This window comes from Ambystoma mexicanum, chromosome 13 (genome assembly GCF_040938575.1).
Source record: "Ambystoma mexicanum isolate Mex_15411 chromosome 13, UKY_AmexF1_1, whole genome shotgun sequence".
In the NCBI taxonomy this organism is placed as follows: Eukaryota; Metazoa; Chordata; class Amphibia; order Caudata; family Ambystomatidae; genus Ambystoma; species Ambystoma mexicanum.
Window position 1 is genome coordinate 666,596,965 of NC_090938.1, and position 23,058 is coordinate 666,620,022.

The 23,058-nt window shown below is 49.9% G+C and overlaps 1 protein-coding gene across 12 annotated transcripts in view; it reads right to left on the reverse strand.

Annotated features, from left to right (window-relative positions):
* The window catches only part of SRCIN1 (SRC kinase signaling inhibitor 1), a 1,709,922-nt gene that overhangs the window by 1,594,812 nt on the left and 92,052 nt on the right, over window positions 1-23,058 (reverse strand). The window lies entirely within an intron of this gene.

Genomic DNA, 23,058 nt, shown 5'->3' on the forward strand with positions numbered 1-23,058 from the left:
TCCCAGCTTTACTTACTGAAATGAATCAAACCATGAGCGTGAAACTGCTATTCGTGGAATCTCCTCAAGGTCCTTAACATAGACACAATGCCCTCAAATTCGAGATGGAGCGGCAGCTGTACGTGTTATGTTACCTCTTTGGTCTTTCATACTCTGCACATTACCACCGGAGTTGCCTTAAAGCGTCAAGCCTTGTCTGTGCAGAAGCAAAGTGCGACCCCACCAGGGATTGCAACCCGACTGTGGTGATTGGAATGAAAAGGAGTAGGGGCCACGGTAGAGGGAGGGGCATGAATGCAAAAGGGTCCGGAGGCAAGACTTACTGGCTAAACTCACAAAATGTAAACTAAGATTAAATGATGGCACTCATTGGGATGGGGTGTATAGTAGTCGGTGTTATATCCTTTGGAAAATATGGAAAGCAAGCTGCCCTTATTGACTACCCGAAAAAAAGAATTGGGATCAGTGACTAATGTGGCGCAAGGTATTAGCCTAAATCAGGTTACGGATGTGTGATGGTCTTGAGAAAGCTTGGTAGTTATGTCGACTTCAAAACTAGAACATTATATCATATCGTATTGTGCTGGAAGCTGGAGAGGTGTGGTCAGGTTCTATGTGATCTGGTCGAATCGTTTTCATTGTAGTAGATTTAATCGACTTTTTTAAGGAAGATTTTGTGGCAAATATATGCAAGGGTACAGCCCCTGCAGCCCCCCTAACTCTCTTACATAAATTATTCTCCTAAACCACCCCACATATATTTGTGGCAAAATCCGTCGGAAAAAAATTGACAATATCTACTTGGACGAATTCTACTGTGGCAAAAACTCCCCATCCCGTCCGGTAATGCTGAGCGGCTGACATCGATGTGCAGAATGACTGTGGAGGGGCACAATGAGAGGGTCAATCTATAATCTCCCTCCGTCACAAACCCTGAACAGGATGGTCCTGGGTGGATGGGAACTGTACGACAATGATTCAATGACGTGGGACACAGTCGAGACTATCCTGTGACTAGAAGGTTTTCTGGTGTCTGGCATGCATCCATATTCCAATTGCTTGGATGTGGTAACATCTATCATGCCAGAAACCTTCCTTTATAGGGTTCACAATGGTGAGCGTCCTGCAGAACGCGGCATTATCCTTCATCCTGAAGGCGACACGTGCGCAAGCATATTATATACAAGTATGAACTTTGACCCTAAGATTGACCGATCCATACTGAGAAAGTGCCTGGCATTTGGAAATGAAACATGTTGAAGACAGAAAAAGAGCAAAACGAAAATGGAATTTTCACCATAAAACTAGATTGCATTCAGTGTTTGACACTGAGTGGACATTTTATCTAGCAATATGTTGTTGGTACATAAATCAAAACAGGGTGCACAATTAAACTAGGTAAGATAAAAAGGTATTACTCGTGGTACAATAAAGAGGGTTGTTAGCTGCGGCAGATGTGAGAGCCCAAACCAGAACTTCTGAGCGGTGACAATGATTAGCATTCAATCTATATTGCAAGGTAGTCGAAGTTATATATAGAATAACTATCATCTCTCAATTGGCGTGTCCAGACTCTTGGGTGGCCCAAGTGGGGCACTGACCTATGCAGGGGTGTAATGAAGTACGAGCGCACACACACATAATGATCATGGTTTAGGATAATACGGTGGCCAATAAGATTCCAGGGGTAGCACGTGCCACCCCAGGCCACTCCCTGGACATGCCTATGGCAATGGCAACAGGGTGAAAATTTTAAATTCAGGCCTATTGCTACCTTTCGCATTTAACACTAATTGGCCAAAATTGTACATCTCCTCATTACGAGTTTACCAGTGCCCAACATCCCGGGGATCCCAGGATATCACGGGTGCTGGCAACGGCAGTACGTTCCCATTCCATGAAGTCCCATATTACCAGTGCCCAACATCCCGGGGATCCCAGGATATCACGAGTGCTGGCAACGGCAGTACGTTCCCATTCCATGAAGTCCCATATTACCAGTGCCCAACATCCCGGGGATCCCAGGATATCACGGGTGCTGGCAACGGCAGTACGTTCCCATTCCATGAAGTCCCATATTACCAGTGCCCAACATCCCGGGGATCCCAGGATATCACGGGTGCTGGCAACGGCAGTACGTTCCCATTCCATGAAGTCTCATATTACCAGTGCCCAACATCCCGGGGATCCCAGGATATCACGGGTGCTGGCAACGGCAGTACGTTCCCATTCCATGAAGTCCCATATTACCAGTGCCCAACATCCCGGGGATCCCAGGATATCACGAGTGCTGGCAACGGCAGTACGTTCCCATTCCATGAAGTCCCATATTACCAGTGCCCAACATCCCGGGGATCCCAGGATATCACGGTTGCTGGCAACGGCAGTACGTTCCCATTCCATGAAGTCCCATATTACCAGTGCCCAACATCCCGGGGATCCCAGGATATCACGGGTGCTGGCAACGGCAGTACGTTCCCATTCCATGAAGTCCCATATTACCAGTGCCCAACATCCCGGGGATCCCAGGATATCACGGGTGCTGGCAACGGCAGTACGTTCCCATTCCATGAAGTCCCATATTACCAGTGCCCAACATCCCGGGGATCCCAGGATATCACGGGTGCTGGCAACGGCAGTACGTTCCCATTCCATGAAGTCCCATATTACCAGTGCCCAACATCCCGGGGATCCCAGGATATCACGGGTGCTGGCAACGGCAGTACGTTCCCATTCCATGAAGTCCCATATTACCAGTGCCCAACATCCCGGGGATCCCAGGATATCACAGGTGCTGGCAACGGCAGTACGTTCCCATTCCATGAAGTCCCATATTACCAGTGCCCAACATCCCGGGGATCCCAGGATATCACGAGTGCTGGCAACGGCAGTACGTTCCCATTCCATGAAGTCCCATATTACCAGTGCCCAACATCATGGGGATCCCAGGATATCACGGGTGCTGGCAACGGCAGTACGTTCCCATTCCATGAAGTCCCATATTACCAGTGCCCAACATCCCGGGGATCCCAGGATATCACGGGTGCTGGCAACGGCAGTACGTTCCCATTCCATGAAGTCCCATATTACCAGTGCCCAACATCCCGGGGATCCCAGGATATCACGAGTGCTGGCAACGGCAGTACGTTCCCATTCCATGAAGTCCCATATTACCAGTGCCCAACATCCCGGGGATCCCAGGATGTCACGGGTGCTGGCAACGGCAGTACGTTCCCATTCCATGACGTCCCATATTACCAGTGCCCAACATCCCGGGGATCCCAGGATATCACGGGTGCTGGCAACGGCAGTACGTTCCCATTCCATGAAGTCCCATATTACCACTGCCCAACATCCCGGGGATCCCAGGATATCACGGGTGCTGGCAACGGCAGTACGTTCCCATTCCATGAAGTCCCATATTACCAGTGCCCAACATCCCGGGGATCCCAGGATATCACAGGTGCTGGCAACGGCAGTACGTTCCCATTCCATGAAGTCCCATATTACCAGTGCCCAACATCCCGGGATCCCAGGATATCACGAGTGCTGGCAACGGCAGTACGTTCCCATTCCCTGAAGTCCCATATAACCAGTGCCAGTGATTGGGGCAATTATTTGCTGTTAGGGGCCTGACCTCCTGTCAGGTCAGGTCTGCCAGTAGTTCACTGCCCAAAAAACTTAAAGTGTGCCGGTTCGATCAGAATGCCGGATCCGGTACTACCAGCAATCTTCCTGGCAATTTTACCCGACCAACAGGCTCGTAACGAGGCCCATAATCTTTGGCACTCAAACAATCCAACACCAACCCGACATACATACTTTCACATCAACTTGCAAGAGTTGCTTGAGGACATTGTGAACAGAAACATGTCAGGTTATATAATCACGTATGTTGAAGACATGCAAAAAAGTGGCTTAACCTTTGCAGATCTGCTCCCCTTGCTGGACGCAAACACAGAGATCACAACCAAAGATGACATCAACAAATGTATGGTTGATGGACCTGGGGGAACTCTTGATCCAGTATCACCTGGTATGGACGAAGGAATTTGCTGCCATAAAGGATTCCCAAAAGGAATCGCCAAAAGGAACAACATTTTTCTTTTCTCCTAGTAAAACTGACAGTGTCCATTTGAATGATATTAGAAGAATATGAGAACCAAACACTTTTGAGTTCCAATCACCCCATATTGTTGGCTCAACGTGACTCCTTTGAATTTTCGTGCACAATGCGCCATTGTTAGCATATATTTTGTGTAATTAGGTGTTCACCATGCGTCAGGTATCTGCACCTATTTATATGTATAGACAATACTATCACTGCACAGTTGCATTGAATGTCAGGACGACCTAACATTAGCTTGTATCCTTGGATCCTCAACGCGCATGCGTGGCATGGATTCCAACAAATGACGTCATAAAATAACAACGTGGGACGGTGCGCGCATGCTGGCCGTGCGCACATGACGTCACACGCTCATGATGCAGATCTAAAGTGACCATAGAAATGGCGTTTGCGCTCCTTCACACGCACAAAACACCATCTTACATCAGGAATCCAGGATATTTTGTTGTTTGACATGAAATAGGGTAAGCCACCAGGTCTTTGAACCTATACTTCGATTTTATATTATCATTTGGCTCAAGACACACTCGCACTTCCTGTTAACCTTACTTACAGTACCTTCTATCTGCTACCTTTCTAGGGATTTAACCCGGAATATTACACGGTATACTTATCCTTTCCACATCGATTTGTAAGTAAAGAGCTACATGATATTAGGTAAGATCTTCATTGCATTTGCATCAGCCTGTAACCGTGTTTTGCTTTGATCTGTGGCAACTAGGCCCTGTCTAATTATCTTTAGAGAAGGAACATGAAACCTAAGACCACTGCTATTTATTTTCCTGTATAGATTTGGATACTATCCAGGTTTTGGACGACGTGATTGGTCTGTTTGAAATAGGACCTGGCATACGCTGCTACACATCCATCTCAAGCACAGGGTACATTATTCGATACTTTCAGCCACTGCATCTGATTTTTGTTTACCAGGCATGCACCGATTGGCTCTTAAAACCTTGTTTATAGGATTTGGTCGGTTAATACAGATTGAACTGGTAAGCTTCTTTACGACAATTAAATCGATTTGGTGAAGTGTTCACACCATTCTCAGGGTGATGGTCTTTTGGCTTTGCAACTTTCTCTTTTTCTTCATTGGTACGTAGCTAAGCTTTTATATGATGCTTTAAGGACTAACTCACTTCTCGATACTTACCACTCGAGAATACTAGGCTGCGTTTGGCATATAGGGGGTTGGAGGGGCATACCTCTGTTTCATGTTAGCAGGATGCTGTTGTATCTTACACACACACTATCACACTTCTGATGGGGACTCACGGACTAACCTTAGAGATGTATTCAAGAACATCGAATACCAATACCAATGTTTTCTGTTTTGTTCTTGCCTGTTTCTGCAATACCCCTTGAAGAGGAAGTGCCAAGTATCATTCACACTCCAGCCCCCCACTTTGAAGTACCAGGAACGTTCACGCCAAAATATGTGACATATGGAGAACAGATAAATAAGCAGAGAGCCGCAGTTGGACTCTGCCCAGTGCCTATCAGAATAACACCACCTATTGAAGTACCGACACCCAAGAAAACCTGGACAGTAAGGTACCCATTGAGAAAACCATACCTACAAGTGAGAAAAAATGACGATTGTCAGAATGTGGTACCTGAAGAAGCCAAGAAGATACTTAAGGAATATGAATGGTGACATCATAAGAAATCGGACTGACGCACATATAGAAGATATAACGACCTGAGAGTAATGACAAGGAGACACAACACCATGGATAAGTGACATCTTGAACCTGAGATAAAAAAAACGTATACCATGAACAAGATGAAGATATTCAGTCAGTTTAAACGTGTACATATGCAAAGTAACTGCAAGAAGCAAAGAAATCATGAAGCTTGCTTATGCTGAGTAGTGAAATAGATTGCGGCAAGCGCCACCTATACATATATCTACCTCAAGAAGCACTTTGTATAGGTATACTTCCACTACGCACAAGAACAGAATTGAACAGAGGTTACTAAAGGTCTCAAGAGGAGAGTGATGAAGCAAGCAAATGGAGAATTAAGACAGAGAGAAACCCAGCTGAAGGTAGCCATGACAAGAAACCAAGGTCATTTCGGCTGGAATAGGCCACCAGTGGATACAATTAAAGAGCAAAAGAACAGAGCATCCTGTTCAGAAAGGTCAAGATAAGCCACAGATGGCAGAAGACTGGCAAAATTAAATCCAATACACGAAATTGCAGGAAGAAGAGGCCGATTTCACGGTGTCTGAATCACGTGACCAGGCAGGCAGAGGAGGAGGAGACTTTCACACCTACGCTTGGATCCTTGCCATAGCCATACTCCTTAACTTTCCCAGACCAAGAAGCAGACTCAAGGCCAAACCGCAAGGAAATAACTGACACATGACCACTGAGGTGATGATTGTTTGAACCATAATTGATGGAAGGTTGTGGTGCAGACTAACTTCCTGTACCTGGCTGGCTATTCTGCATGCTGTTAAGCACAAGTGGAAAAGTATGAGTGGTGTTGATGACAACCTAATAATAGTGGACCAAGTAATCTAGGGTCCTCTAGTTAGTAGAACCAATGAGATGTTGTACTTTTAGTGATGTTACAGTAGCCATTTTGAAGGAAGGGGTTAGTTGCCCCACTTGACATTGATTATCCAATGCCCTCTCCCAGTTACCATATACAAATATAGGGCCTCATTACACGGTAGGCGGTAAACCATGGCGCTATTAGCGCCATGGTTCATGCCGGTAATTTACCGGTACAGCCTTGGAGGAAAGGGGAATTACCGCCCTATTCCAAGGTTGGCGGGGCGGTAATTCCCCCTTCCACCATTGCCCTTCCCCATTGCCATTTTTGCCCCATAGGGCTCTATGGGAATGGGGAAGGCGCTAATTACGGTACCGCAAATTGCGGTACCATAATTAGCTCCACTGGTCCCTTTGCGGGTTGGTTTTTAACGCCTGCAAAAAGCAGGCGTTAAATTCCCCAACCCGCAAAGGGACCTCGTAGTAAGGCGGTAAGGATTTACCGGTACCGGTAAAATACCGGTACCGGTAAACCCTTACCGCCTACTGTGTAAAGAGGCCCATAGTACCTATATTAAAGTTACTGTCCTAGAACCAATCATGTTGCATGTTAAAGTTTTAAGAATGATACGTCAGGGATGACGAATTTTTGGTATAAATATTACGTTTTTTCTGAAATTATTCGGAGTTGAATCGAGAAGGAAGATCGAGCGGAAGCTGATGTCCATTGAATTCCCCATTTTTTGTACTTGTCATTAAATGGACTCCCTTTGCCAAACCATTGATTTGTCATTATTATTTGGTACAAGAGTACGAATCTCTATCTCCATCTATCTCGAGGGTGCAGATTCGGATCTCTTTGGGGCCGATACAGGAGCAACATGGGGCGATACTACTGAGCCATCCCATACAATGACATGGATTGCACGACTGATGACAGAGCTCAGGCCCCTCCCACTTAACAGCGTACACACACACACACACACGTTGGGCATCATCAAACATTTAAGAAAAGGGAGAAATTTGGTATAGGGGTCAAGTCCTAAAAAAAAAGTGGGGGGAATCATTAATATACCAATTGAATGTGGCATTACCATAAATTAGCATATCAAGAAGGCCCCTGACAAAAGTGGGGGGACTCCTGAATGAAGTGGGGGACTGCGTCTAGCGCCGTGTACCCTTGACTTGAGCCCTGGTTTGGTACACGGCGATGCCACGTTGAGGCACTGCTTTCTATCACGGCACATCCATTCCTCCACTAGAATGATGAAATGTGTGATGGCGTGGGGGAATGCATGCGTCAGGGATAAAATGCAGTGCTCCAGCGTGGCAACGGGCCGAACACAGGCGCATGTGTTGCTCCAAACTACTACTTTTTCCAATGTTACACATGTACAGGCTCAGTGAAAACGCTTTGATGAAAGCGATGCCATGGTTAAGCATCTCTTAAATAGACTTTTAAAATGAGTGAAAAAAGTCCTTAAATGGATATTAACCACTCATAACTGTAGCACTGCCGCAGTCACCTGGGCACGGCAGTAGACCGTGCCTCACGCCCCTCGGTTGCTTGACACCCCTCACAACCCGTGCCTTTCATTTTCTTGCAGCTTCTTGGGGTGTATGGCCTGTCTTATCCCCCACATTGCATGGCAACTAACCAGTTTGGCGGGCGCCTCTCTTTCCTGAGCTCTGTTTCACGGTTTCATGTTCGTTGGGCCTTTGTTTGTTTGTCTTGGCATGTGTGGCATCACGAGCCGTGCCCGCCGGGCTTCGATGCATACTGATTCTGCCTCACTGATAGTTGCTTTAGCCTCAGGGCTGCCATTGTTTGTGTTGTGCTCTGCAACCATAATATCTCTATGAATATATTTCAACTGACTTTCAATGGGTTTTTAAGGGGAACTATGAACATAAGTTTGCGGTGCAAAAGGCTGTGGGCCCGTCCCTCTGGGGCGTACTCCCACCAGTGTGGAGGAACCAACACTTGTTCACTGATGTCCATTATCATATCTACTCTACTGGACACACAGGCCGCTGGCCGTGGCCATAGGCTGCGCCCTCCAAGGTGGCCTCTGGCATGGTGGCTCAGGGCACTGGGTGAGGCCAAGTCCAGTGGGCTCTGTGGCCCTCCAAAGAGGCCTCATTGAAGTGGCCTCTGGCCATGGCCATGGTGGCTCAGGGCACGGGGTGAGGCCAAGTCCAGTTGCCTCTCTCGCCCATTGAAGTGGCCTCTGGCCACCGCCATGGTGGCTTAGTGCACGAGGCGAGGCCAAGTCCAGTGGCCACTGTGGCCCATTGAATTGGCCTCTGGTCATGGCCATGGTGGCTCAAGGCACGGGGCGAGGCCAAGTCCATTGGCCTCTGTGACCCATTGAAGTGGCCTCTGGCCATGGCCATGGTGGCTCAGGGCACGGGGCGAAGCCAAGTCCAGTGGCCTCTGTGGCCCATTGAAGTGGAGGCCAGGGCCATGGTGGCTCAGGTCACGGGGTGAGGCCAAGTCGAGTGGACGCTGTGGCCCATTGAAGTGGCCTCTGGCCATGGCCATGGCGGCTCAGGGCACGAGGCGAGACCAAGTCCAGTGGCCTCTGTGGCCCATTGAAGTGGCCTATGACCATGGTGGCTCAGGGCACAGGGTGAGGCCAAGTCCAGTGGCCTCTGCAGCCCATTGAAGTGGCCTCTGGCCTTGGGACGGGTGTCTGCTGGACATTGGGTCGCATTGATTGATTGATTGATTGATTATTCATATAGCTCCTATACACAATGTGTTTCAAAGCGCTTCAAGGAGGGAGGGAACATGGGAAAATACAGTTACATTCATAAAAGTCCTTGAAACAATACAGAATGTGAAAAATAACTATCGTAAGAGGCCTGTCGACATTTCGGATAGTGCAAGTGCATGGAACAGATAAGGCAAAGAGGGAAGGGAAAAGGAGAACAAAACAAGCAGAAACATTACTATGCCTGACGACAATTGATGTAGTGCATGAAGTATACAAGAGGAGCGGGGAGGAGGGGAAGGGGGGATAAGAGTGGGGAGAAGGAGATGAACAAAAGTAGCTACTGTGCAAATTTGTCAGAGACAAATTAATAGAGCAGGGGTGGGGGTGGTCGGAGAAGACAAGGAGGGGAGGAGGGGAGACAGACAAGCTGCTATCAAAAGTCACGGGACAAATGATAAGAGTAAGTGGGGGGAAGTAGGAGAGGAGGGAGAAATATAGTGGGGTGAGGAGTAGGAAGGTGGCAAAATAAGGGGGAATTATGGAGGGGGAGGGGGCAGACAGGCAGTACATGGGGGTCAAGGGGGGCACACAGACCTCAAGGGGGGCAAGGGGGGCCCACAGACACTCTTGGGGGCCATTGGGGGCACACAGACACTCACAGGGGTATGGGGGCACACAGCCACTCACGGGGGCAAAGGGGGCACACAGGCGTTCACGGGGCAAGGGGGGCACACAGACACTGAAGGGGGCCATGGGGGGCACACAAACACTTACGGGGGGCATGGGTGGCACACAGACACTCATGGGGGCAAAGGGGGCACACAGATGCTCACGGGGTAAGGGGGCACACAGACGCTCATGGGGCAGGGGGGCACACAGACACTCACAGGGGAAAATGGGGGGCAACAGACTCACAGGGGCATGGGGGCACAAAGACATTTAAGGGGCATGGGGGCATACAGACACTCACAGGGGGCATGGGGGGCACACAGGCGCTCACGGGGGGCACACAGACACAGGGGAATGAGGGGCACACAGACACTCACGGGGGCAAGAGGGGCAAACAGAAACTCACAGGGGGCATGAGGGGCACACAGACACTCACGGGGGCAAGAGGGGCAAACAGACATTCACAGGGGGCATGGGGGGCAAACAGACATTCACGGGGGGCATGGGGGAAAACAGACACTCACGGGTGTCATGGGGGGCACACAGACCCTCAAGGGGGCGTATGTGGTGGACAGGGGTAGACAGTGCCTTCGTTGTGGGCCTTACGTGGTGAGGCCAGCTCCCGCGTCACGGTTGTTGCCATTGGCTTAAGGGCCGAAGGCAACCAGTGGAGGAGGGGGCGGGAGCTGGCACAGAAGAAACAGGAAGCAATGGCCAAACAAAAGCACACAGAAGCAAGGAACGGCCATCTTGGAAGGCCTTGCCACATATTGAAGTTAGGCAGTACAAAGCAAGAATTACATGAAATGCCAGGTTTAAAATGCACAAAGCGTATAGGATTCATGTGAAAGCTTTCGGATGAGGAGAAGGGGGTGGCATGGTTTGGGACGGGTGTCTGCTGGGCATTGGGTGGCATGGCCTATAGGATTCATGTGAAAGCTTTCGGATGAGGAGAAGGGAGTGGCATGGTTTGGGACGGGTGTCTGCTGGGCATTGGCTGGCGTGGCCTATAGGATTCATGTGAAAGCTTTAGGATGAGGAGAAGGGAGTGGCATGGTTTGGGACGGGTGTCTGCTGGGCATTGGGTGGCATGGCCTATGGGATTCATGGATGAGGAGAAGGGAGTGGCATGGTTTGGGACGGGTGTCTGCTGGGCAGTGGAGCTGTATGGTATGTTTTGATGATCAGCTAGCCTTGTATATCCTGTCATCCGAGTGTGCTATGGAATGTGAAGGTCACGTCTGGGGGTTGTGTTTACCTTGGTCGGCTTTAATATATGTTGCAAGAGTATTTATATTAAGCATGCTCTGTTTTGGAGGGTGCATGCATTTCATCTTAGTAAGATTGAAATGGCATTTTCAAACATGGGTGAGTGCATGGAGTGATTGCGACAGTGCTCTGTAAATAGGTCGAGTGTGGGGGATGTGTACGTGCTTTTTCTAATACACTATGCAACAGGGCCATGTGTCTTGAGAATGCACCCTATTAAATGCCTGTTGCTTTGTTTGTTTGTTTGTTTGTTTATTTGTTAATGCGCGCCAAACCCAAGGGTAGCCGGGTGCAACAGTTTATATGAAAACTTAAGCTTGTTACAGTGTTTGGCATGAATATGTACAACATAGTGGCAAAAAGAGCGCAGATATATATGAGTCTATATACAATCATTTGCATATAAAACACAGCGGCAAAAAGCAGATATGTACAAGAATATATACAAGCATGTACCCAGAGGCGGGGCATGTCTTGGGGTGTCCAGGCAAAGGGTGGGTCGTGGCTAAGTTGGAGGCTAGGTAAAAGTTATGTGTCATTGGCACGCAGCCAGTTGATTATCTTGTGCCTGAATTTCGGGTACGGTTCTTCCGTTCTGAGTTCAAGTGGTAGTTTGTTCCAGCAGTGAGCAGATTTGACAGGCTTTGAGGTGTTGTGTGATGTATGTATATCAGTAGATTTAAGTTTGTCGTGAGATGGTGTGTCTTGGAGGGGTGTGAGTGAGTGCTGCGAAGGCAGGGTGTCAGGATTCACTGTTGTTAAGTCACACATGTGTTGGTGGGTTTTCCAGTTTAGTTCGAGTTTGGTTGAAGTGCGAATAGAGTGCTGTGGGGTTTCTGTTTGGATTGCGTGTTGTCTGATGTTGAGTGTTAGGATGTTTTGGTGTGTATTTCTACGAGCTGTCCAACTGTGGTGACATGTGTTGTTTTTTTTTTAAAACTGCACAGTTGCACATCCAGTCTGGTTACGCGACCTTGTGTTAAGATATGTCATGCACATGAAGTAAAAGTGGGTCTGGTGCTTTGGTGTGTTCTTTAATATGCTGTACAGCTGTGACCTAAGTCTTGTGCTGATGTGTATTAGCAACGCCCAATGCCATTATGATTTGACGTGTCTGGTTGGGGTGAGAGTAAGTGAGTGAGTGAGTGAGTGAGCGATCGATAAGGGAGCTGGTTTTGAAGATTCACTGTTATTACGTGCTGTGTGCTTTAGTGTGCTTTCCATAAGTGCTTGGGTGAGGCTATGAGGATTTACGGGCATCGGGTTTTGACCGCTGGGATGTATGGGTGTGTCTTTCTATGCACTATGCAACAGTGATACATCACATTTAGTAATGCAATGCAACGTTCACATATATTTTAGGTGGGGTGGGGATGAGGGCTTGTTAGGAGGTGGGGTGGGGATGAGGGCTTGTTAGGAGGTGAGGTGTGGGTGAGGGCCTGTTAGGAGGTGGGGTGTGGATGAGGGCCTGTTAGGAGGTGGGGTGGGGATGCGGGCCTGTTAGGGGGTGGGGTGTGGATGAGGGCCTGTTAGGAGGTGGGGTGGGGATGAGGGCCTGTTAGGAGGTGGGGTGGGGATGAGGGCCTGTTAGGAGGTGGGGTGGGGATGAGGGCCTGTTAGGAGGTGGGGTGGGGATGAGGGCCTGTTAGGAGGTGGGGTGGGGATGAGGGCCTGTTGGGAGGTGGGGTGGGGATGAGGGCTTGTTAGGAGGTGGGGTGGGGATGAGGGCCTGTTGGGAGGTGGGGTGGGGATGAGGGCTTGTTAGGAGGTGGGGTGGGGATGAGGGCCTGTTGGGAGGTGGGGTGGGGATGAGGGCCTGTTAGGGGGTGGAGTGGGGATGAGGGCCTGTTAGGAGGTGGGGTGGGGATGACTGCCTGTTAGGAGGTGAGGTGTGGATGAGGGCCTGTTAGGGGGTGGGGTGTGGATAAGGGCCTGTTAGGAGGTGGGGTGGGGATGAGGGCTTGTTAGGAGGTGGGGTGGGGATGAGGGCTTGTTAGGAGGTGAGGTGTGGGTGAGGGCCTGTTAGGAGGTGGGGTGTGGATGAGGGCCTGTTAGGAGGTGGGGTGGGGATGCGGGCCTGTTAAAAGGTGGGGTGTGGATGCGGGCCTGTTAGGGGGTGGGGTGTGGATGAGGGCCTGTTAGGAGGTGGGGTGTGGATGAGGGCCTGTTAGGAGGTGGGGTGTGGATGCGGGCCTTTTAGGAGGTGGGGTGTGGACGAGGGCCTGTTACGAGGTGGGTGTGGACGAGGGCCTGTTAGGAGGTAGGTTGTGGCTGAGGGCCTGTTAGGAGGTAGGTTGTGGGTGAGGGCCTGTTAGGAGGTGAGGTGGGGTGTGGCTGAGGGCCTGTTAGGAGGTGAGGTGGGGTGTGGGTGAGAGCCTGTTAGGAGATGGGGTGTGGACGAATGCCTATTAGGAGGTGGGGTGTGGGCCTGTTAGGAGGTGGGGTGTGGGTGATGATCTGTTAGGAGGTGGGGTGTGGACAAGGGCCTGTTATGAGGTGAGGTGTGGATGAGGGCCTGTTAGGGGGTGGGGTGTGGATGGGGGCCTGTTAGGAGGTGGGGTGGGGTGAGGATGAGGGCCCGTTAGGAGGTGGGGTGTGGATGAAGGCCTGTTAGGAGGTGAGGTGTGGATGAGGGCCTGTTAGGGTGTGGGGTGTGGGTGGAGGCCTGTTAGGAAGTGGGGTGTGGATGAGGGACTGTTAGGAGGTGGGGTGTGGATGAGGGCCCGTTAGGAGGTGGGGTGTGGATTAGGGCCTGTTAGGAGGTGGGGTGTGGATGAGGGCCCGTTAGGAGGTGGGGTGTGGTTGAAGGCCTGTTAGGAGGTGGGGTGTGGGTGAGGGCCTGTTAGGGGTTGTGGTGTGGATGAGGGCCGGTTAGGAGGTGAGGTGGGGTGTGGATGAGGGCCTGTTAGGAGGTGGGGTGTGAATGAGGGCATGTTAGGAGGTGATGAGGGCCTGTTAGGGGGTGGGGTGTGGATGAGGGACTGTTAAGGGGTGGGGTGTGGATGGGGGCCTGTTAGGGGGTGGGGTGTGGATGAGGGCCTGTTAGGGGGTGGGGTGTGAATGAGGGCATGTTAGGAGGTGATGAGGGCCTGTTAGGGGGTGGGGTGTGGATGAGGGACTGTTAGGGGGTGGGGTGTGGATGGGGGCCTGTTAGAGGGTGGGGTGTAGATGAGGGCCTGTTAGGGGGTGGGGTGTGGATGAGGGCTTGTTAGGGGGTGGGGTGCGGATGGGGGCCTGCTAGGAGGTGGGGTGGGGATGAGGCCTGTTAGGAAGTGGGGTGTGGTTGAGGGCCTGTTAGGAGGTCAGGTGGGGTGGGGATGAGGGCCTGTTAGGAAGTGGGGTGTGGTTGAGGGCCTGTTAGGAGGTCAGGTGGGGTGAGGATGAGGGACTGTTAGGAGGTGAGGTGGGGTGTGGATGAGGGCCTGTTAGGGGGTGGGGTGTGGATGAGGGCCTGTTAGGAGGTGAGGTGTAGATGAGGGCCTGTAAGGGGGTGGGTTGTGAATGAGGGCCTGTTAGGAGGTGGGGTGTGGTTGATGGCCTGTTAGGAGGTGGGGTGTGGGTGAGGGCCTGTTAGGAGGTGGGGTGTGGATGAGGGCCTGTTAGGAGGTGAGGTGGGGTGTGGATGAGGGCCTGTTAGGAGGTGGGGTGTGGGTGAGGGCCTGTTAGGAGATGGGGTGTGGACGAGTGACTGTTAGGAGGTGGGGTGTGGGCCTGTTAGGAGGTGGGGTGTGGATGAGGGCCTGTTAGGAGGTGGATGAGGGCCTGTTAGAAGGTGGGGTCTGGATGAGGCCTGTTAGGAGGTGGGGTGTGGGCCTGTTAGGAGATGGGGTGTGGACGAGTGACTGTTAGGAAGTGGGGTGTGGGCCTGTTAGGAGGTGGGGTGTGGATGAAGGCCTGCAAGGAGGTGGGGTGTGGACGAGGGCCTGTTAGGAGGTGGATGAGGGCCTGTTAGAAGGTGGGGTGTGGGTGAGGGCCTGTTAGGAGGTGGGGTGTGTGTGAGGGCCTGTTAGGAGGTGGGGTGTGTGTGAGGGCCTGTTAGGGGGTGGGGTGTGGATGAGGGCCTGTTAGGAGGTGGGGTGTGGATGATGGCTGTTAGGAGGTGGGGTGTGGTTGATGGCCTGTTAGGAGGTGGGGTGTGTGTGAGGGCCTGTTAGGAGGTGGGGTGTGGATGATGGCTGTTAGGAGGTGGGGTGTGCTTGATGGCCTGTTAGGAGGTGGGGTGTGGGTGAGGGCCTGTTAGGAGATGGGGTGTGGACGAGTGACTGTTAGGAGGTGGGGTGTGGGCCTGTTAGGAGGTGGGGTGTGGATGAGGGCTAGTTAGGAGGTGGGGTGTGGGTGAGGGCCTGTTAGGAGGTGGGGTGTGTGTGAGGGCCTGTTAGGAGGTGGGATGTGGGTGAGGGCCTGTTAGGGGGTGGGGTGTGGATGAGGGCCTGTTAGGAGGTGGGGTGTGCTTGATGGCCTGTCAGGAGGTGGGGTGTGGATGAGGGCCTGGTAGGAGGGGGGGTGTGGTTGATGGCCTGTTAGGAGGTGGGGTGTGGGAGAGGGCATATTAGGAGGTGGGATGTGGATGAGGACCTGTAAGGTTTGAGGATTTCCTATTGTTTGGTTATGAGGGTTTTGAGGTGTGTTGTAATGTAGGTGAATGATGGGTTTAGGTGTTGTGTGAAGGTGCACTGCGGCAAGGCTTTGAGCAGGGTGTTGCTAGGTTTATAAAGGGCCAGGGCTACGCTAACTTCGGGACTGTGGGGACTCGGGGCTAGCCAGCCTTTTGGCTGTTGCACCTGAGCTTCTATCCAGGGGTACAACCAAAAGACCCAATGCTATAGCTCCTGGTACTGGTAGATCATGCCACCAGGTACCCTCAGCCGCCGGCCCCTGCCCCTCAGCCACGCCTCTGGCTATGAGGATTCCCCGACTTTGAGTAAACAGTGCTGGGATGTTTAGATTGGTACCAGAATGATGTTGTGGGTCTACATAGTGGTGGTGGCGCGCATGCAGGAATACGATGCCTGTGTGAGGTGTATTGGCCTAGGTAGTGGGGGCGGGGTGCATGCAAGAATAACAAGAACTTGTGAAAGAGAGACAGGGCATGTCTAAGAGGACACCCAGTCATCAGGAATACAGTTGAGGATATTTTTGGTGCTCGCGGCACAATGTTGGTGGTCTATGGAGGGGTGACGGCATTTGATGTGATGCACGCATTCTCTTGTGGAGTGTTGCTGTATGAAATAGATGTTATTCTGTGTGTTGACTGATGTTTTTGTGCAGCAGGCAGTACGCAGCCCTGATCCTTTCTGTAACATGTAACCCAATAATGCGGATGATTGGTATTTACGTGCATTCATTATTTGTGCTGTTCGTATATCGTATGCTTTGCAATACATTAGTTTATGTACTATGTCTAAATGAAATGGTCATTACTTAAATTCCCAGTAGAATCAGCAGGCCGGTAGCCCTGCGTTTGACATGTACATTGTAATCCGAGGAGAAAACATGAACGCCTGCAAATTGAAATGGAGGGCAACCAAGGCCACGCCCCTTACCCCGAGGCCACGCCCCTTACCCCCTCAGAGGCTAGCCCAAGAGAAACGAGACTTCTCCTGGGAGAACACCTTGACCAACCTGGGAATCGTCTGCTGCCAACAAAAGGTATGGCTCGACCTTCAGGTGTCCTGCTTACGTGCTCCAACCAATGGTATAGACATCACTCTGTGTGAGATTGGTGTGCCAGCAACCCATTGCTGTTCTTGTAATGTGTGTTTAAGGGCCCCTTGCCAACCGCTCAGTGTCATTTAAATAGCGCTTATTAAACTATCACGCCGTGATTCTTTAATAGGCGCTGTTTACAGGACACTGAGCTGGAGACTTTGCTTCACCGTGGCGGTGCCCTTGTGCGGCAGCGCCCTCTGAGCGCACCTTGAGCCGGCGCTGGGTATAGACCAAGAGTGCTTGAGCCGCAACACTACCTCTGATACGATGAGCCCTTGGACTGCAGAGGAGGGGTCCTCTGGCCTCCTGGGGACCTTCAAACAGCATCTCCTCTAGGATTTACTTGATAAAGGAAACTTCAGGTTCACAATAAATGTACTTGGTCAAGTGCCTACGTTACACAATCGCTGCAATCTGTTGTCCGTCTCCCTAATAAAGGCAGCAAACACATTAACACTATTGTGCCATGAACTACTGCAGCTCACTTTGTGTATCTGCCCAGAATTTAAATAAAAGCTCTTTAGAAGTGTTACAATGTTATGTCTAGAATTGTGACAAAGTCACCTCTTACAAGTATCACTGGCCATTAATCTGAATACTAGCTGCAGCAGCATACACCAAAAGTCTGCTGGGATTGTCGATTACTATTTAGGGGGCACAGCTGGTTTGTTAATCAGCATAGGCAAATCAGCGTATCGATATGGCAGCCGCCCCGCGGGCTCAACTGCAGGCATCCTTCCTCAGGCATCGATCCTCGTGTAATCAATGCATGCTCTCCATGTGTGCCGGTGAGCAGTCTCCAGCGGCAAAAGCATGCTGGTCACTATTTCTTCCAAGATATCTTGAATAAGGTAGAACGTCTAAACAAAGACCGCTCAACGTTAAATGGCTCTTTAGGGAAAGTAAGTAGCAATGGCCCGGTGAGATAACTTACCTTTTGGGTTTCTTACTGTGAAGCAAAGATGGCTGGCACATTGTGAGGCCCCAATACTCGAAGGCTAAGGTGTCTGCCAGAGCGCTGAAGTCAACCTCTTCAGTAGATATGAGGTTCCATGGGTCCTTACTCCTCTCACTTTGTATGTAACAGATCCCCAGCTGTGGCGTCCAGTTCCTAATCCTAGTAGCTCTGTTCAGAAACCAGGCACTGTGACAAATAGAGGGAATTTGTCCCCCGTGAGGCTAGGGAGGTGAGCCGGCACTGCAACACCCTCCCACTAGGGGGTCAAGGCAAGTGGGGCCTCACCGGGAGAGACTTCACCTCTGGGGACAAGGATTCCCGTTCCTCAGAGGAACTCCCCCATTCTGTTATGGCCTACTTGGGAATATCAGACAACTTGAACAATATACAAGATAGAGACTGGAAAGAAGATGGTACCATTCGTCATTGCCAACCACAAAATGAACATATCTCTTTAAGGAGGAATTCACATTTAACTGGGATGAAGGAGCTGAAGTCGATAGAGGCGCGGTGGCCGAGAGAGATGTACGTCAGCAAGGGAAGCCCCAGGCCCGACACAACACCAGAGAGGGGAGGAGACACTCCAGATGGCGAAGGGCAAAAGTGTGAAAACTGCAGGGAAGCTGAGAGCAGGGCACGGGACACCAAGCATCCAGCAAGAACGAAGAAGAGAGAAGGTAATAGGGATGGCATGACCACGGAAATCCTGTGGTGGACCAGAGGTCCCTCAAATGACCACTAGGCATTCCAACACTTATTGAAAATGTGGATTTGGCAAAAAAGAAGGTATGGAGATCTGACTGGCGCAATACATGTGATTTAAGGACAAAACTTAAACTGACGAATGAGGTCCCAGGCGAAGCTAGAGCATATGGCCAGCTGCAAGTCTATTTTTCTCGCTTTCCAGATCACAAAGCGAGATCCTTGTGCATGCAATTTAGGCTTAATGTGTTGGCAACCAAAGAACGACTAAGAACCTGGACTCGGTTTGCTGAACTAGATCATATATGTCGCTTCTGCAGAGCAAACAAGGAGACATTGAAGCATTTAACGTTGTCCTGCCCTGCACTTGAAACCAAAGAACCAAAACTTTGGGCCCTGTGATTAACAAATACCAAACACTGAGTGCTGACGATTGGTGGAAAGTAATGTTTGACGGGTCAAATAGATCAGCGTTGTTTGATTTGACTGCTTTCTTGCGAGTCATAAAAGAATGTCTCGATGTCGAGCGAGCAAATCTTGAGCTTGGTCACTAAGGAGAAAGCTCTATTAACTCTGAAATGCCAAGTAATCTGCGCTAAACTAACAGAAGATGGTGAAATGTGTGGTGCATAAGAGTGTCTTTTTCTGTATCTTTTGAAAGGTTTGACTAAACCAAATAAAAATATATATTAAAAAAAAGAATCTCGCGCATTTAGCCTGTATTATTGACATGTTGTTTTCTTGAATGGGTCTTTGCCTCTCAGGTTAGGGTTTTGATTTCTTAGGACATTGTTTTAAATAAAAGCATTAATTAAATCCTACTTAAGGCAATGTGCTTGCCTACGCACCTTCTGTCTTCTGATTCCTTGGCTGTGAGCTCAGCATGTTTATTCTCCATCTTCTCATGTCTATGTTCCTTCCCGTGGTGTTATGAGAGGGGTTTGCAGAGGGATTTCCAGAGTCCAACTGGCCGGTTCTCTGGTTCTCTGGTCTCTCGAGGTATTCAGGAAGACTTAGTGACATGTATTAGGCGGTTTGGATGTTCTAGGAATCGGGGAGCAAGAATGTTTTATGGGTTTAGGGAATGGGGCCATGGTGGGGTCCATTTGTAGTAAAAGGGCCTTTGTTATGAGAACAAGGGTCTTCTTCCCTCCAAGGTATTTATGAATGGTTACAAGTTAAACATAGACACCATTTAGCAAACCAACAGTAGAGTTCAGTCATTATTTCCTGTTTAACTCCCTAGTATTTTCTTTTTTAAAGTGTGTGGTGCCCCTGTGGTGCCGCCCCATTACTTCGAGGACATACATTGTCTTCCTGTTATCTGGTTAGGAAGCAGCTGTGTCCTCTTGTATAACTCAGGCGTCTAGTAGCCTGTGGAACTCTCACAGCCTGTTGGATCTCAGAGGATCCTGCAATTGAAGATTTACAGTAGTTATTTATGCGAGTTTGGCTATCCAACCAGGAGTTGTCTTTTGTCTTGGGTTTGGGTTTGACTAATGGCCATCTTCAAGAGTGGGAAAGCCCTAGCTTTTTTGATTTTTCTGATTATAAAGGAATGCAGGCAATTCTGTTTCTGAAAGTGCAGATGGCTAATGAGAACCCCCTTTAATAAAGCTCAGTGCTAAAAACATAGTGCATCCATGTACCTTTGCCGCACAAGTCTCTTGACAACTGCAGCAACTGCGCTCCAATGGCACAGTGCAGGTTCAAAGGTTGCATGTGCATTCCTGACAGCTGCTGTGATGGAACATCACTGCAGCGTTAGGTGGCATTTTAACTCTTGCACCTCTGATCTAAATGTAATAATGATTGCCATCTGAGTCCAATTGCAGGGTTATCTCTAAGAATAAGCCATACCTGGTTATGGTATGGTGTCTGATAAGAGTGCACAATTATAAAGCATGACCAATTTAATGCATATCATACCAGTGTCAACCCTGTGAGCACAGGTCAGTGATGTTGAGGCAGTGTATATACATGGCTAGCATAGATATCTGCACTGCTCCTAGTCATGCAATAGCCAGGATGCTGTCTTCCTTTGATTCCCTGGGAGGAAGGGTAACACCTTCCCTGAGGTAACATGAATTTTCACTGGGACATCTCTTGGGGAACCTACTTCATAGGAGACTCACATATGAAAGGATAAACTCCCTGTATGTTGCTGGGCTGCGGAGGGCCTTTGAAGTCTGCAGGCATGGGAAAGTGATGGAGTTAGAATATCCAGAGAGGGAATGGTGGACCTGAGGAGGGTTCTTGCTTTAATGTTGGGGGCTCTTTCCCTTTCTTTTCACCCCATTTCCTGAAGGACAAGGCTTACCTCCTAAAGCAGGCCTACTTTTGTCCAATCGCCTGTGATAATTTGCCTTTTCTCGGAAGGGCTTGCCCACTCCTTCCTTGATTCATCTTTTGATCAACAAGAGAAGAAGGACACACCTTTGGACCTCTGTTGTTTAGGAGAGATCCGGCCCCTAACGCCCTCCAGGGAACTGTGTTGGTGACTTTTGTTGGACCACAGCTTCACTGCTAGTGGCTGTGGAACCAGGACCCTGCTCACTCCTAGTAAGGATCCACTGTAGGTGCCAGCCAAGCTCCCTGGAGTGGAAGGGTAACCAAATGATGTACCCTTGTCCCTGTAGACCCCGGACTGGGAATCCTAGTAACCCATAAATCAAGGAACAGGTCTAGGCTCTGATTCGCATTTCGAACAATCTGTGAGCTACACTGACCCGTATGCCGCCAGTCCCAGGTTTCTTAGTGCAACATGCTGTTGCTGCTTGGACCGCACACCACACGAGGGATCCAGTCGACCAGTGCACAGATCCCAACGCTGAATCACCACCTCAAGGAGCACCTAGAATCCCGACTCAATGCTGTTGAGCTCCCAAAAACAAGAATGGAGGTGCTCTGAAGAGTCCCTGTGCCCCTGGCTCACAATTGGGACCACAGTGACTTTAAAGCCCCCAACATTGCCTTTTTCTTGAAAGGCATCTCCTTTGAACAGTGACATTGTTACAAATGCTTGCATGATCACTCTTGCTCAAGTGTGCAGAGCGCTATTCTGCAGCATTTCTGCATTTTCAGTGTTCTCTCCACAGGGGTGAATTTTTGATTGTTTAAAGTATTTTTTTATAAATCCTTGATTGGACATTTTGGAACATTTGCCCTATTGCTGTTTGGGTTGCTACTGTCATCACTTCACCCCCCTTCTGAGAGTACCGCCTGCCCTTAGACCACGTTACCACAAAAGGCAAAAAGGATATATCCGTCGGGCTGTGGCTTGTGTTACCTTTCTCATTGGGATCACTGCTAGTTTAGTAGTAGTGTGGGGCTGAGAGAACGTGTTAGCCACTACTCATCCCTGTACTCCTGCAGAGCAGCTGTCATTTCGTCACAAGGGGTGATCTGGGCATTCTTAATCTTTGCAGGGTCTGTTTCAGATTTTAGATTTCATTTTTCAGATTAGTTTTGGTCCCTGCTTTGTTTTGGGCTCTGAGCCAAGACGGTCTTCTTACTGTAAATTCAGCAATGATCTTGCAGCCGAGTTCTGTCAAATTGATAGCATTCTAAATATGCTTCTGGGTTGCATTTCACTCCTCCAAATCTACGCTGTCCTCTGACTGCTCATATTTCTGAAATTCAAGGAGTAGCAGAAACTTCCCCGGCACGAGGAGATGCCACAGCAGCTGCCTAGGCTCTGGCTGCCGCCAGTGTCACGGGGTCTCCCAGTTGCTCACTCTCACTTTCCAGTGGAGCACTGACTGTGAAGGAAAGGTGATGTCTAGACCTTCGACTGTGAAGGAAAGGTGATGTCTAGACCTTCGCATTGCCGCATATACAGTGACAGCCTAGCGTAGGGTGGCTGACGCCTTATAGACAAGGTTCAAGACATTAAAAAATGTAGGGGGCTCATTAACATACCAATTGAATGTGGCGTCACCAAAAATAAGCATATCAAGGTGCCCTGGGAAAAAAGTGGGGGGACTCCTGAAAAAAGCGGGGGGACTCCGTCCACCCTCGTGTACCCGCGACTTGAGCCCTGCTATAGACAAGAGTCTGTTGGGAACTCTGTATTTGCCTTGGCTGTAAGTGGGCCAACATGGTGAATGGGGGCAGGGGGTTGTTTCTGTTATTGCACTAATATAAGCAGTTAGAAGGCAGCAGAGTTGTAGAGAAATGCAATGTGGCTTATCCTGATTTACTTTGGGAATACTTGATTTCTACCACCTCTGATTCATTTCCTCCACCCCACTCCCCACGGCCCAGTCCCTCCCTCGCCCCCATGAAGGGATTTATTTCATGCGTAGGTGCTAGCAAACCCATGAAGTTGACATTTGAAAGCGGTCCAGCAGCGCGCCGCGGCCCACCGCTTCACCGGACTGGAGGATATTGACAACT